At 58.5% G+C, this 15,000-nt stretch overlaps 1 non-coding gene across 1 annotated transcript; it reads left to right on the forward strand.

Moving 5' to 3' along the window:
* The first annotated feature begins 11,887 nt into the window (after window positions 1-11,887).
* On the forward strand, window positions 11,888-13,874 carry LOC148345834 (18S ribosomal RNA). Its single transcript, XR_015848425.1, has one exon. It is a non-coding gene; the product is annotated as an 18S ribosomal RNA (ribosomal RNA).
* The last annotated feature ends 1,126 nt before the right edge of the window (window positions 13,875-15,000 follow it).

The following is a 15,000-nucleotide window of genomic DNA, read 5'->3' on the forward strand; positions in this document are numbered from 1 at the left end:
CAAGAGGCGGCAGCCAGTCCCCAAACGCAAGCTCCCGCGAGCCCCTGGTGACCCGACGAGCGAAAATTCCCCCCAACCAGCGCAAGTCCCTAACCCAAGCCGGAAGACGAACCACAAGAGGCGGCAGCCAGTCCCCAAACGCAAGCCAGGGACCGGCCCACAGGAGGCTGCAGCCAGTCCCCAAACACAAGCCGGGGACCGGCCCACAAGAGGCGGCAGCCGGTCCCCAAACACCAGCCGGGGACCGGCCCACAAGAGGCGGCAGCCGGTCCCCAAACACCGGCCGGGGACCGGCCCACAGGAGGCGGCAGCCGGTCCCCAAACACCAGCCGGGGACCGGCCCACAAGAGGCGGCAGCCGGTCCCCAAACACCAGCCGGGGACCGGCCCACAAGAGGCGGCAGCCGGTCCCCAAACACCGGCCGGGGACCGGCCCACAGGAGGCGGCAGCCGGTCCCCAAACACCAGCCGGGGACCGGCCCACAAGAGGCGGCAGCCGGTCCCCAAACACCAGCCGGGGACCGGCCCACAAGAGGCGGCAGCCGGTCCCCAAACACCGGCCGGGGACCGGCCCACAGGAGGCGGCAGCCGGTCCCCAAACACCAGCCGGGGACCGGCCCACAGGAGGCGGCAGCCGGTCCCCAAACACCAGCCGGGGACCGGCCCACAGGAGGCGGCAGCCAGTCCCCAAACACTGGCCGGGGAGTGGCACAAATTCTAAGTCCCACGAGCCCCTGGTGACCCGACAATCGGACTTAGTGCAATTTTCCAAGTGCTGCAAGCCAATGTTGGCCCGACAAGTCCCCAAACGGCAGCCCGGTTTTGAGCCACTAGTGTCGGCCTATAAGTCCCCAAACACCGGCCCGGTTTTACGACCACTAGTCCCCCAACACTAGCCCGGGATTCAGCCACTAGTGGCGGGCACAATTCCCCAAACACCGGTCCGATAATACGCGCGCATATCCCCAAACACCGGTCCGATAATACGCGCGCATATCCCCAAACACCGGTCCGATAATACGCGCGCATATCCCCAAACACCGGCCCGGATTTCAGCCACTAGTGGCGGGCACAAGTCCCCCAACACTAGCCAAGTTCTCAGCCACTAGTGGCGGGCACAATTCCCCAAACACCGGTCCGATAATACGCGCGCATATCCCCAAACACCGGCCCGATAATACGCGCACAATTCCCCAAACACCGGCGCGGATTTCAGCCACTATTGGCGGGCACAAGTCCCCCAACACTAGCCCGGGATTCAGCCACTAGTGGCGGGCACGATTCCCCAAACACCGGTCCGATAATACGCGCGCATATCCCCAAACACCGGCCCGATAATACGCGCACAATTCCCCAAACACCGGCCCGGATTTCAGCCACTAGTGGCGGGCACAAGTCCCCCAACACTAGCCAAGTTCTCAGCCACTAGTGGCGGGCACAATTCCCCAAACACCGGTCCGATAATACGCGCGCATATCCCCAAACACCGGCCCGATAATACGCGCACAATTCCCCAAACACCGGCGCGGATTTCAGCCACTATTGGCGGGCACAAGTCCCCCAACACTAGCCCGGGATTCAGCCACTAGTGGCGGGCACGATTCCCCAAACACCGGTCCGATAATACGCGCGCATATCCCCAAACACCGGCCCGATAATACGCGCACAATTCCCCAAACACCGGTCCGATAATACGCGCGCATATCCCCAAACACCGGCCCGATAATACGCGCGCATATCCCCAAACACCGGCGCGGATTTCAGCCACTATTGGCGGGCACAAGTCCCCCAACACTAGCCCGGGATTCAGCCACTAGTGGCGGGCACGATTCCCCAAACACCGGTCCGATAATACGCGCGCATATCCCCAAACACCGGCCCGATAATACGCGCACAATTCCCCAAACACCGGCGCGGATTTCAGCCACTATTGGCGGGCACAAGTCCCCCAACACTAGCCCGGGATTCAGCCACTAGTGGCGGGCACGATTCCCCAAACACCGGTCCGATAATACGCGCGCATATCCCCAAACACCGGCCCGATAATACGCGCACAATTCCCCAAACACCGGCCCGGATTTCAGCCACTAGTGGCGGGCACAAGTCCCCAAACACTAGCCAAGTTCTCAGCCACTAGTGGCGGGCACAATTCCCCAAACACCGGTCCGATAATACGCGCGCATATCCCCAAACACCGGCCCGATAATACGCGCACAATTCCCCAAACACCGGCGCGGATTTCAGCCACTATTGGCGGGCACAAGTCCCCCAACACTAGCCCGGGATTCAGCCACTAGTGGCGGGCACGATTCCCCAAACACCGGTCCGATAATACGCGCGCATATCCCCAAACACCGGCCCGATAATACGCGCACAATTCCCCAAACACCGGCCCGGATTTCAGCCACTAGTGGCGGGCACAAGTCCCCAAACACTAGCCAAGTTCTCAGCCACTAGTGGCGGGCACAATTCCCCAAACACCGGTCCGATAATACGCGCGCATATCCCCAAACACCGGCCCGATAATACGCGCACAATTCCCCAAACACCGGCGCGGATTTCAGCCACTATTGGCGGGCACAAGTCCCCCAACACTAGCCCGGGATTCAGCCACTAGTGGCGGGCACGATTCCCCAAACACCGGTCCGATAATACGCGCGCATATCCCCAAACACCGGCCCGATAATACGCGCACAATTCCCCAAACACCGGCCCGGATTTCAGCCACTAGTGGCGGGCACAAGTCCCCAAACACTAGCCAAGTTCTCAGCCACTAGTGGCGGGCACAATTCCCCAAACACCGGTCCGATAATACGCGCGCATATCCCCAAACACCGGCCCGATAATACGCGCACAATTCCCCAAACACCGGCGCGGATTTCAGCCACTATTGGCGGGCACAAGTCCCCCAACACTAGCCCGGGATTCAGCCACTAGTGGCGGGCACGATTCCCCAAACACCGGTCCGATAATACGCGTGCATATCCCCAAACACCGGCCCGATAATACGCGCACAATTCCCCAAACACCGGCCCGGATTTCAGCCACTAGTGGCGGGCACAAGTCCCCCAACACTAGCCAAGTTCTCAGCCACTAGTGGCGGGCACAATTCCCCAAACACCGGTCCGATAATACGCGCGCATATCCCCAAACACCGGCCCGATAATACGCGCACAATTCCCCAAACACCGGCGCGGATTTCAGCCACTATTGGCGGGCACAAGTCCCCCAACACTAGCCCGGGATTCAGCCACTAGTGGCGGGCACGATTCCCCAAACACCGGTCCGATAATACGCGCGCATATCCCCAAACACCGGCCCGATAATACGCGCACAATTCCCCAAACACCGGCGCGGATTTCAGCCACTATTGGAGGGCACAAGTCCCCCAACACTAGCCCAGTTCTCAGCCACTAGTGGCGGGCACAATTCCCCAAACACCGGTCCGATAATACGCGCGCATATCCCCAAACACCGGCCCGATAATACGCGCACAATTCCCCAAACACCGGTCCGATAATACGCGCGCATATCCCCAAACACCGGCCCGATAATACGCGCGCATATCCCCAAACACCGGCGCGGATTTCAGCCACTATTGGCGGGCACAAGTCCCCCAACACTAGCCCGGGATTCAGCCACTAGTGGCGGGCACGATTCCCCAAACACCGGTCCGATAATACGCGCGCATATCCCCAAACACCGGCCCGATAATACGCGCGCAATTCCCCAAACACCGGTCCGATAATACGCGCGCATATCCCCAAACACCGGCCCGATAATACGCGCGCATATCCCCAAACACCGGCGCGGATTTCAGCCACTATTGGCGGGCACAAGTCCCCCAACACTAGCCCGGGATTCAGCCACTAGTGGCGGGCACGATTCCCCAAACACCGGTCCGATAATACGCGCGCATATCCCCAAACACCGGCCCGATAATACGCGCGCAATTCCCCAAACACCGGCCCGATAATACGCGCACAATTCCCCAAACACCGGCGCGGATTTCAGCCACTATTGGCGGGCACAAGTCCCCCAACACTAGCCCGGGATTCAGCCACTAGTGGCGGGCACGATTCCCCAAACACCGGTCCGATAATACGCGCGCATATCCCCAAACACCGGCCCGATAATACGCGCACAATTCCCCAAACACCGGCGCGGATTTCAGCCACTATTGGAGGGCACAAGTCCCCCAACACTAGCCCAGTTCTCAGCCACTAGTGGCGGGCACAATTCCCCAAACACCGGTCCGATAATACGCGCGCATATCCCCAAACACCGGCCCGATAATACGCGCACAATTCCCCAAACACCGGTCCGATAATACGCGCGCATATCCCCAAACACCGGCCCGATAATACGCGCGCATATCCCCAAACACCGGCGCGGATTTCAGCCACTATTGGCGGGCACAAGTCCCCCAACACTAGCCCGGGATTCAGCCACTAGTGGCGGGCACGATTCCCCAAACACCGGTCCGATAATACGCGCGCATATCCCCAAACACCGGCCCGATAATACGCGCGCAATTCCCCAAACACCGGCCCGATAATACGCGCACAATTCCCCAAACACCGGCGCGGATTTCAGCCACTATTGGCGGGCACAAGTCCCCCAACACTAGCCCGGGATTCAGCCACTAGTGGCGGGCACGATTCCCCAAACACCGGTCCGATAATACGCGCGCATATCCCCAAACACCGGCCCGATAATACGCGCACAATTCCCCAAACACCGGCGCGGATTTCAGCCACTATTGGAGGGCACAAGTCCCCCAACACTAGCCCAGTTCTCAGCCACTAGTGGCGGGCACAATTCCCCAAACACCGGTCCGATAATACGCGCGCATATCCCCAAACACCGGCCCGATAATACGCGCACAATTCCCCAAACACCGGTCCGATAATACGCGCGCATATCCCCAAACACCGGCCCGATAATACGCGCGCATATCCCCAAACACCGGCGCGGATTTCAGCCACTATTGGCGGGCACAAGTCCCCCAACACTAGCCCGGGATTCAGCCACTAGTGGCGGGCACGATTCCCCAAACACCGGTCCGATAATACGCGCGCATATCCCCAAACACCGGCCCGATAATACGCGCACAATTCCCCAAACACCGGCGCGGATTTCAGCCACTATTGGCGGGCACAAGTCCCCCAACACTAGCCCGGGATTCAGCCACTAGTGGCGGGCACGATTCCCCAAACACCGGTCCGATAATACGCGCGCATATCCCCAAACACCGGCCCGATAATACGCGCACAATTCCCCAAACACCGGCCCGGATTTCAGCCACTAGTGGCGGGCACAAGTCCCCAAACACTAGCCAAGTTCTCAGCCACTAGTGGCGGGCACAATTCCCCAAACACCGGTCCGATAATACGCGCGCATATCCCCAAACACCGGCCCGATAATACGCGCACAATTCCCCAAACACCGGCGCGGATTTCAGCCACTATTGGCGGGCACAAGTCCCCCAACACTAGCCCGGGATTCAGCCACTAGTGGCGGGCACGATTCCCCAAACACCGGTCCGATAATACGCGCGCATATCCCCAAACACCGGCCCGATAATACGCGCACAATTCCCCAAACACCGGCCCGGATTTCAGCCACTAGTGGCGGGCACAAGTCCCCAAACACTAGCCAAGTTCTCAGCCACTAGTGGCGGGCACAATTCCCCAAACACCGGTCCGATAATACGCGCGCATATCCCCAAACACCGGCCCGATAATACGCGCACAATTCCCCAAACACCGGCGCGGATTTCAGCCACTATTGGCGGGCACAAGTCCCCCAACACTAGCCCGGGATTCAGCCACTAGTGGCGGGCACGATTCCCCAAACACCGGTCCGATAATACGCGCGCATATCCCCAAACACCGGCCCGATAATACGCGCACAATTCCCCAAACACCGGCCCGGATTTCAGCCACTAGTGGCGGGCACAAGTCCCCAAACACTAGCCAAGTTCTCAGCCACTAGTGGCGGGCACAATTCCCCAAACACCGGTCCGATAATACGCGCGCATATCCCCAAACACCGGCCCGATAATACGCGCACAATTCCCCAAACACCGGCGCGGATTTCAGCCACTATTGGCGGGCACAAGTCCCCCAACACTAGCCCGGGATTCAGCCACTAGTGGCGGGCACGATTCCCCAAACACCGGTCCGATAATACGCGCGCATATCCCCAAACACCGGCCCGATAATACGCGCACAATTCCCCAAACACCGGCCCGGATTTCAGCCACTAGTGGCGGGCACAAGTCCCCCAACACTAGCCAAGTTCTCAGCCACTAGTGGCGGGCACAATTCCCCAAACACCGGTCCGATAATACGCGCGCATATCCCCAAACACCGGCCCGATAATACGCGCACAATTCCCCAAACACCGGCGCGGATTTCAGCCACTATTGGCGGGCACAAGTCCCCCAACACTAGCCCGGGATTCAGCCACTAGTGGCGGGCACGATTCCCCAAACACCGGTCCGATAATACGCGCGCATATCCCCAAACACCGGCCCGATAATACGCGCACAATTCCCCAAACACCGGCCCGGATTTCAGCCACTAGTGGCGGGCACAAGTCCCCAAACACTAGCCAAGTTCTCAGCCACTAGTGGCGGGCACAATTCCCCAAACACCGGTCCGATAATACGCGCGCATATCCCCAAACACCGGCCCGATAATACGCGCACAATTCCCCAAACACCGGCGCGGATTTCAGCCACTATTGGCGGGCACAAGTCCCCCAACACTAGCCCGGGATTCAGCCACTAGTGGCGGGCACGATTCCCCAAACACCGGTCCGATAATACGCGCGCATATCCCCAAACACCGGCCCGATAATACGCGCACAATTCCCCAAACACCGGCCCGGATTTCAGCCACTAGTGGCGGGCACAAGTCCCCAAACACTAGCCAAGTTCTCAGCCACTAGTGGCGGGCACAATTCCCCAAACACCGGTCCGATAATACGCGCGCATATCCCCAAACACCGGCCCGATAATACGCGCACAATTCCCCAAACACCGGCGCGGATTTCAGCCACTATTGGCGGGCACAAGTCCCCCAACACTAGCCCGGGATTCAGCCACTAGTGGCGGGCACGATTCCCCAAACACCGGTCCGATAATACGCGCGCATATCCCCAAACACCGGCCCGATAATACGCGCACAATTCCCCAAACACCGGCCCGGATTTCAGCCACTAGTGGCGGGCACAAGTCCCCAAACACTAGCCAAGTTCTCAGCCACTAGTGGCGGGCACAATTCCCCAAACACCGGTCCGATAATACGCGCGCATATCCCCAAACACCGGCCCGATAATACGCGCACAATTCCCCAAACACCGGCGCGGATTTCAGCCACTATTGGCGGGCACAAGTCCCCCAACACTAGCCCGGGATTCAGCCACTAGTGGCGGGCACGATTCCCCAAACACCGGTCCGATAATACGCGCGCATATCCCCAAACACCGGCCCGATAATACGCGCACAATTCCCCAAACACCGGCCCGATAATACGCGCGCAATTCCCCAAACACCGGCCCGATAATACGCGCACATTTCCCCAAACACCGGCGCGGATTTCAGCCACTATTGGCGGGCACAAGTCCCCCAACACTAGCCCGGGATTCAGCCACTATTGGCGGGCACAAGTCCCCCAACACTAGCCCGGGATTCAGCCACTAGTGGCGGGCACGATTCCCCAAACACCGGCCCGGCGCTGAGTATATGGCCTCCGAAAGGCCCATACATTCAGACGGGTCCATGTATTTTCAACGACAGCAGCAGTACCGCCAAAATCCATGCAGCGGCGCTGGATTTATGGCCTCCGAAAGGCCCATTCATTCAGACGGGTCCATGTATTTTCAGCGACAGCCGCAGTACCGCCAAAATCCATGCAGAGGCGCTGAGTTTATGGCCTCCGAAAGGCCCATTCATTCAGACGGGTCCATGTATTTTCAGCGACAGCAGCAGTACCGCCAAAATCCATGCAGCGGCGCTGTATTTATGGCCTCCGAAAGGCCCATTCATTACCAACGGGGCTGCAGTAGCATCCCGCGGCCACGCAGGGGCAGATATTGTGAGGGAATTACATGGTAGTGGACGGAGCGCCCATGCATTTCCAATGGGAGTGCAGTACCTCAAAAATCCGCTCCAAGCCACCGAACTTGAGGGCCCGACGTTCCCTCAACACTAGCCCAGTGCAATCGACATTTCGTTCTGTGTACATTGTTACACAGAATGACAATACAAGGGAATTATTATTATTATTATTATTATTATGTATTCAGCCACTAGTGGCGGGCACAATACCCCAAACACTGGCCCGGCGCTGGCTGAGTTTATGGCCTCCGAAAGGCCCATACATTCAGACGGGTCCATGTATTATCAGTTTTCCGTAGCAGGTGTGATTGTTTGTTTAATTAGGTAGTTTGTGTTGGTGACGGTGTTCCTAACTGTGGTGGCTTGTTTGTAGAATGTGGGGCCCTGCGTTTGTGTTATGTTGATTTCTGGTAATTTACTTTTTACTAAGTAGTCTTTCAGGTTTTTGTTTCTTTTAAAGGCTGAGATGATTTTGTAATCTTGGATTATGCTTGTGTTCTGTAGTGTCTGATTTATATTTTGTCCATTCATTCAGACGGGTCCATGTATTTTCAGCGACAGCCGCAGTACCGCCAAAATCCATGCAGCGGCGCTGGATTTATGGCCTCCGAAAGGCCCATTCATTCAGACGGGTCCATGTATTTTCAGCGACAGCCGCAGTACCGCCAAAATCCATGCAGAGGCGCTGAGTTTATGGCCTCCGAAAGGCCCATTCATTCAGACGGGTCCATGTATTTTCAGCGACAGCAGCAGTACCGCCAAAATCCATGCAGCGGCGCTGTATTTATGGCCTCCGAAAGGCCCATTCATTACCAACGGGGCTGCAGTAGCATCCCGCGGCCACGCAGGGGCAGATATTGTGAGGGAATTACATGGTAGTGGACGGAGCGCCCATGCATTTCCAATGGGAGTGCAGTACCTCAAAAATCCGCTCCAAGCCACCGAACTTGAGGGCCCGACGTTCCCTCAACACTAGCCCAGTGCAATCGACATTTCGTTCTGTGTACATTGTTACACAGAATGACAATACAAGGGAATTATTATTATTATTATTATTATTATGTATTCAGCCACTAGTGGCGGGCACAATACCCCAAACACTGGCCCGGCGCTGGCTGAGTTTATGGCCTCCGAAAGGCCCATACATTCAGACGGGTCCATGTATTTTCAGTTTTCCGTAGCAGGTGTGATTGTTTGTTTAATTAGGTAGTTTGTGTTGGTGACGGTGTTCCTAACTGTGGTGGCTTGTTTGTAGAATGTGGGGCCCTGCGTTTGTGTTATGTTGATTTCTGGTAATTTACTTTTTACTAAGTAGTCTTTCAGGTTTTTGTTTCTTTTAAAGGCTGAGATGATTTTGTAATCTTGGATTATGCTTGTGTTCTGTAGTGTCTGATTTATATTTTGTCCATTCATTCAGACGGGTCCATGTATTTTCAGCGACAGCCGCAGTACCGCCAAAATCCATGCAGCGGCGCTGGATTTATGGCCTCCGAAAGGCCCATTCATTCAGACGGGTCCATGTATTTTCAGCGACAGCCGCAGTACCGCCAAAATCCATGCAGCGGCGCTGGGTTTATGGAATCCGAAAGGCCCATTCATTCAGACGGGTCCATGTATTTTCAACGACAGCCGCAGTACCGCCAAAATCCATGCAGCGGCGCTGTATTTATGGCCTCCGAAAGGCCCATTCATTACCAACGGGGCTGCAGTAGCATCCCGCGGCCACGCAGGGGCAGATATTGTGAGGGAATTACATGGTAGTGGACGGAGCGCCCATGCATTTCCAATGGGAGTGCAGTACCTCAAAAATCCGCTCCAAGCCACCGAACTTGAGGGCCCGACGTTCCCTCAACACTAGCCCAGTGCAATCGACATTTCGTTCTGTGTACATTGTTACACAGAATGACAATACAAGGGAATTATTATTATTATTATTATTATTATGTATTCAGCCACTAGTGGCGGGCACAATACCCCAAACACTGGCCCGGCGCTGGCTGAGTTTATGGCCTCCGAAAGGCCCATACATTCAGACGGGTCCATGTATTTTCAGTTTTCCGTAGCAGGTGTGATTGTTTGTTTAATTAGGTAGTTTGTGTTGGTGACGGTGTTCCTAACTGTGGTGGCTTGTTTGTAGAATGTGGGGCCCTGCGTTTGTGTTATGTTGATTTCTGGTAATTTACTTTTTACTAAGTAGTCTTTCAGGTTTTTGTTTCTTTTAAAGGCTGAGATGATTTTGTAATCTTGGATTATGCTTGTGTTCTGTAGTGTCTGATTTATATTTTGTCCATTCATTCAGACGGGTCCATGTATTTTCAGCGACAGCCGCAGTACCGCCAAAATCCATGCAGCGGCGCTGAGTTTATGGCCTCCGAAAGGCCCATTCATTCAGACGGGTCCATGTATTTTCAGCGACAGCCGCAGTACCGCCAAAATCCATGCAGCGGCGCTGGGTTTATGGAATCCGAAAGGCCCATTCATTCAGACGGGTCCATGTATTTTCAACGACAGCCGCAGTACCGCCAAAATCCATGCAGCGGCGCTGTATTTATGGCCTCCGAAAGGCCCATTCATTCCCAACGGGGCAGCAGTAGCATCGCGCGGCCACGCGGGGGCAGATATTGTGAGGGAATTACATTGTAGTGGACGGAGCGCCCATGTATTGCTATGGCCAATGCATTTCCAATGGGAGTGCAGTACCTCAAAAATCCGCTAGAGGGCCCCGAACTTGAGGGCCCGGCGTTCCCTCAAGTGCCGATTTTATACCCCCTTCTCCAGCCGACAGCCAGAATTATATTAGGGACTCGCAATTTTGAGAGGTGAGCACCAGGGCTAATCAGCGGCCACCCGTGACCATTGAGTCCGACAGAGCAGAGGCTAGGGGCGGCCTCGCATCTCGCAATTACCGAGGGAAGATGCCGGTTCTCGAAAAATTTCTAAGTTTTTCAAATTTTAAAGTATTGAAGTATTTAGGGCGCTTCCCGCGGCCCTGGCTTTTGCATGTACCCCTCTAAGCTCCGGTTCTCGAAAAATGTCTAAGTTTGTCAAACTTTAAAGTATTGAAGCCGGACTTCCGCGGAGGCTGACAGGGGGCCTCCATCGAAGCACCCTTCACCCCCGGGTGAGCCGGCGTCGGCCCACGGGCCTGCCGGTTCCCCAACTGAGCGATTGGCACACGAGACCCGCCTCGGAGGGCCCACGTCGGCCGGCGCAAGCCGGTGTTCGGGCGTGCGGCTCCTCCGGCTTTGCGGGTCAAGCTCCAGCGCCGAGGATACTAGGCAAACGTTGGGCCCCCCCGAGCCGAGTGGATACCCGCCTCAGAAAGAGCTGGGGCGGTACGTACGGACGGCCTCACTAAGAGGGAACGGAAGCTACTAAAGCACACGTATAACTGTCCGATGTGCGAACGAAAGTGAGGCCGGACGAATCCGATACGAGTTACGAGTGAGGCGGGATCCACGGCTGGCACTCGCGGGGCCCTCTTGCGAAACCATGCCTCGGCGTGAACCTTTTGGCGGCAGAACCAAGACGAACCGAGGTCGAGCTTCCGTCTCGAGCCACACCCAGACGTCCGACCGTCGCGGAGCCCGACGCCACGCGTGCTAGGGCTCCGCGCGAAACATCGTTTCACGACACCCGCTCGTCAGCCCGTCCGAACGTATACGAGTGTCGCGCGGCCCCCCGGGCCCGGCTGTAGCCACAGCCTCGTCCCGGACCAGGGCCGCACCGCCACCAGCAGCGCCCCCCCGGCGGCAGACGCACTCTGGTTGATCCTGCCAGTAGCATATGCTTGTTTTCAAGATTAAGCCATGCATGTCTAAGTACGAATGGCCAGTACAGTGAAACTGCGAACGGCTCATTAAATCAGTTATGGTTCCTTTGATCGCTCCACCGTTACTTGGATAACTGTGGCAAATCCAGAGCTAATACATGCAAACGAGCGCCGACTCGCGGGCGGGGCTCCGGCCTCGCCCCGGGGACGCGTGCATTTATCAGACACAAAAACCCACGCGGTGTCCGGCGGGCGGGGGCTCAGCCGTCGCGCGCGTCCCCCGCGTCCGGCCTCCGCCTCTCCGGGCGGGGGCGTAAGCGGCGCGGGCGGCTCCGCGCGCGCCGGTCCTCGTTCCGCCGGCCCGGCCCCCCCTTTGTGTTGACTCAGGATAACCTCGTGCCGATCGCTCGCCCACCCGAGGCGGCGACGACTCATTCGAATGTCTGCCCTATCAACTTTCGATGGTAGACTCTGCGCCTACCATGGTGACCACGGGTAACGGGGAATCAGGGTTCGATTCCGGAGAGGGAGCATGAGAAACGGCTACCACATCCAAGGAAGGCAGCAGGCGCGCAAATTACCCACTCCCGACACGGGGAGGTAGTGACGAAAAATAACAATACGGGACTCGTTCGAGTCTCCGTAATTGGAATGAGCCGAACACAAACCCATCGGCCAGCATCCATTGGAGGGCAAGTCTGGTGCCAGCAGCCGCGGTAATTCCAGCTCCAATAGCGTATTTTAAAGTTGCTGCAGTTAAAAAGCTCCTAGTTGGACCCCGGGACGCGAGCTGACGGTCCGCCGCGAGGCGTGCATCCGTCTGTCCCAGCCCCTGCCTCTCGGCAAAAGCCCCCGTGATGCCCTTCGCTGGGTGTCACTCGCGGGGCCCGAAGCGTTTACTTTGAGGAAATTAGAGTGTTCAAAGCAGGCCACACGGCCGCCCCTGCATATCGCAGCTGGGAATAATGGAATAGGACTCCGGTTCTATTTTGTGGGTTGTCATGAACTGGGGCCATGATTAAGAGGGACGGCCGGGGGCATTCGTACTGCGCCGCTAGAGGTGAAATTCTTGGACCGGCGCAAGACGGACGAGAGCGAAAGCATTTGCCAAGAATGTTTTCATTAATCAAGAACGAAAGTCGGAGGTTCGAAGACGATCAGATACCGTCCTAGTTCCGACCATAAACGATGCCGACTCGCGATCCGGCGGCGTTATTCCCATGACCCGCCGAGCAGCACCCGGGAAACCGACCAAGTGTCTGGGTTCCGGGGGGAGTATTGTTGCAAAGCTGAAACTTAAAGGAATTGACGGAAGGGCACCACCAGGAGTGGAGCATGCGGCTTAATTTGACTCAACACGGGAAACCTCACCCGGCCCGGACACGGAAAGGATTGACAGATTGAAGGCTCTTTCTCGATACCGTGGGTGGTGGTGCATGGCCGTTCGTAGTTGGTGGAGCGATTTGTCTGGTTAATTCCGATAACGAACGAGACTCAAACATACTAAATAGTACCGCGGCCCCCCGCGCGGTCGGCGGCAGAAAACTTCTTAGAGGGACAAGTGGCTCTCAGCCACACGAGAATGAGCAATAACAGGTCTGTGATGCCCTTAGATGTCCGGGGCTGCACGCGCGCCACACTGAGCGTATAAGCGCGTCGTCTATCCCCGCGCCGGCAGGCGCGGGTAATCCTATGAACCCCGCTCGTGACAGGGCCTGGGGATTGCAATTATTTCCCACCAACGAGGAATTCCCAGTAAGCGCGGGTCATTAGCCTGCGTTGATTAAGTCCCTGCCCTTTGTACACACCGCCCGTCGCTACTACCGATCGGATGGCTTAGTGAGGTCCTCGGATAGTCCCCGCCGGGGCCGGCCCCGGCTCCGGCGGTGTGCCAGAAGACGGTCGAACTTGACTATCTAGAGGAAGTAAAAGTCGTAACAAGGTTTCTGTAGGTGAACCTGCAGAAGGATCATTAACGTACGAGCGGCAGCAGATCCGCCTCGGTACACCCCCGACGAGCCAGACGCCGAGGGCGGCGGGTCGTCGCAGGCGGAGGAAGAGGGTAGACCGGGACGGGACGGGACGGGGGGCGCGGCGCGGGTCACTCCCGGGCCGCGCGTCGGAGCGAGTTCGGCGGGCGCCACGCGGCGCGGCGCGAGGCGAGAAAAGGCGGCGGGCGATGTCGCGCTACCTCCGTGCGAGCGGGGTAGCGCGCTCGTCCGACGACCCCAGTAGCGCGGCGCGGCGCGACGACAGGCGACCGCCAGCGACGGGCGAAAGGCGGCGGCCGTGCGCGGGACCCCCGTAACCGGGGAATCCCCCTATGCCGACGACCCTAGCTCGGCGCGGTTCTCGCGCTTCCGGCGCGCGCTTCCGGGGCGGCACTCGCCTCGACGACCTCCCGTCCTTTAAAGGTAACGGTTCGGGCCGGCGCCCCGGCGTCCGTCCGCCCGTCGGTGTCGCGTGTCCGTGCGGCGCGGGGCTGCTCTCGGCGAGGGTCGCCGAGCAAGCGGATCCCCGCACGGATCACAACGGCCGTATGGCGGCGGCGTCGGGACGCCCGCCCGAGACGAAGGTTCAGGGCGACGAAACGGTGCTCCCACCGGCTACCTTTTTCCCCGGCCAAACGCGTCCGTCGGCCGGAGCCCTCGAGGGGCCGCGTAGCGCGCGCGTGGGCCGGCCCCCGGACACCGGAGTCCCTCCCGGGGCTCCGGACACCGGGGGTTCGGTTCCGCGCGGTCCGCCGCGGTCTCCTCTGTCCATCCATAGTCCGGGCAGGCCGCGGCCGGGTCGGGGGCCAGTCCCCCCTCGGTGTCAGCGCGGTCGCGCCGCCCTTGTAAACCAAACCCACTCGCTGACGGGTAGCAACACCCAAAGCGTCGCTTCGCGGCGCGGCGGGGCTTCCAAGTCGGATGGCCTTCCGGGGTCCGGGTAGGAGACGCCGGGGGCCGGCCTCAGCGCCGAGCCCCCGACCTACCCGGCGAGTCCGGTCGCCGAGTCGTGTCAGGCCCGAGCGGGAGACGCCGGGCGCCGGCCTCAGCGCCGAGCGCCCGACCTACCCGGGCCGACGCACGTCTCGGGCGCCGTCGCGGCCCCGAGCG

The sequence above is a fragment of the Urocampus carinirostris genome, unplaced genomic scaffold, assembly GCF_059441175.1.
Source record: "Urocampus carinirostris isolate Australia breed hairy pipefish unplaced genomic scaffold, RoL_Ucar_1.0 HiC_scaffold_24, whole genome shotgun sequence".
NCBI lineage: Eukaryota > Metazoa > Chordata > Actinopteri > Syngnathiformes > Syngnathidae > Urocampus > Urocampus carinirostris.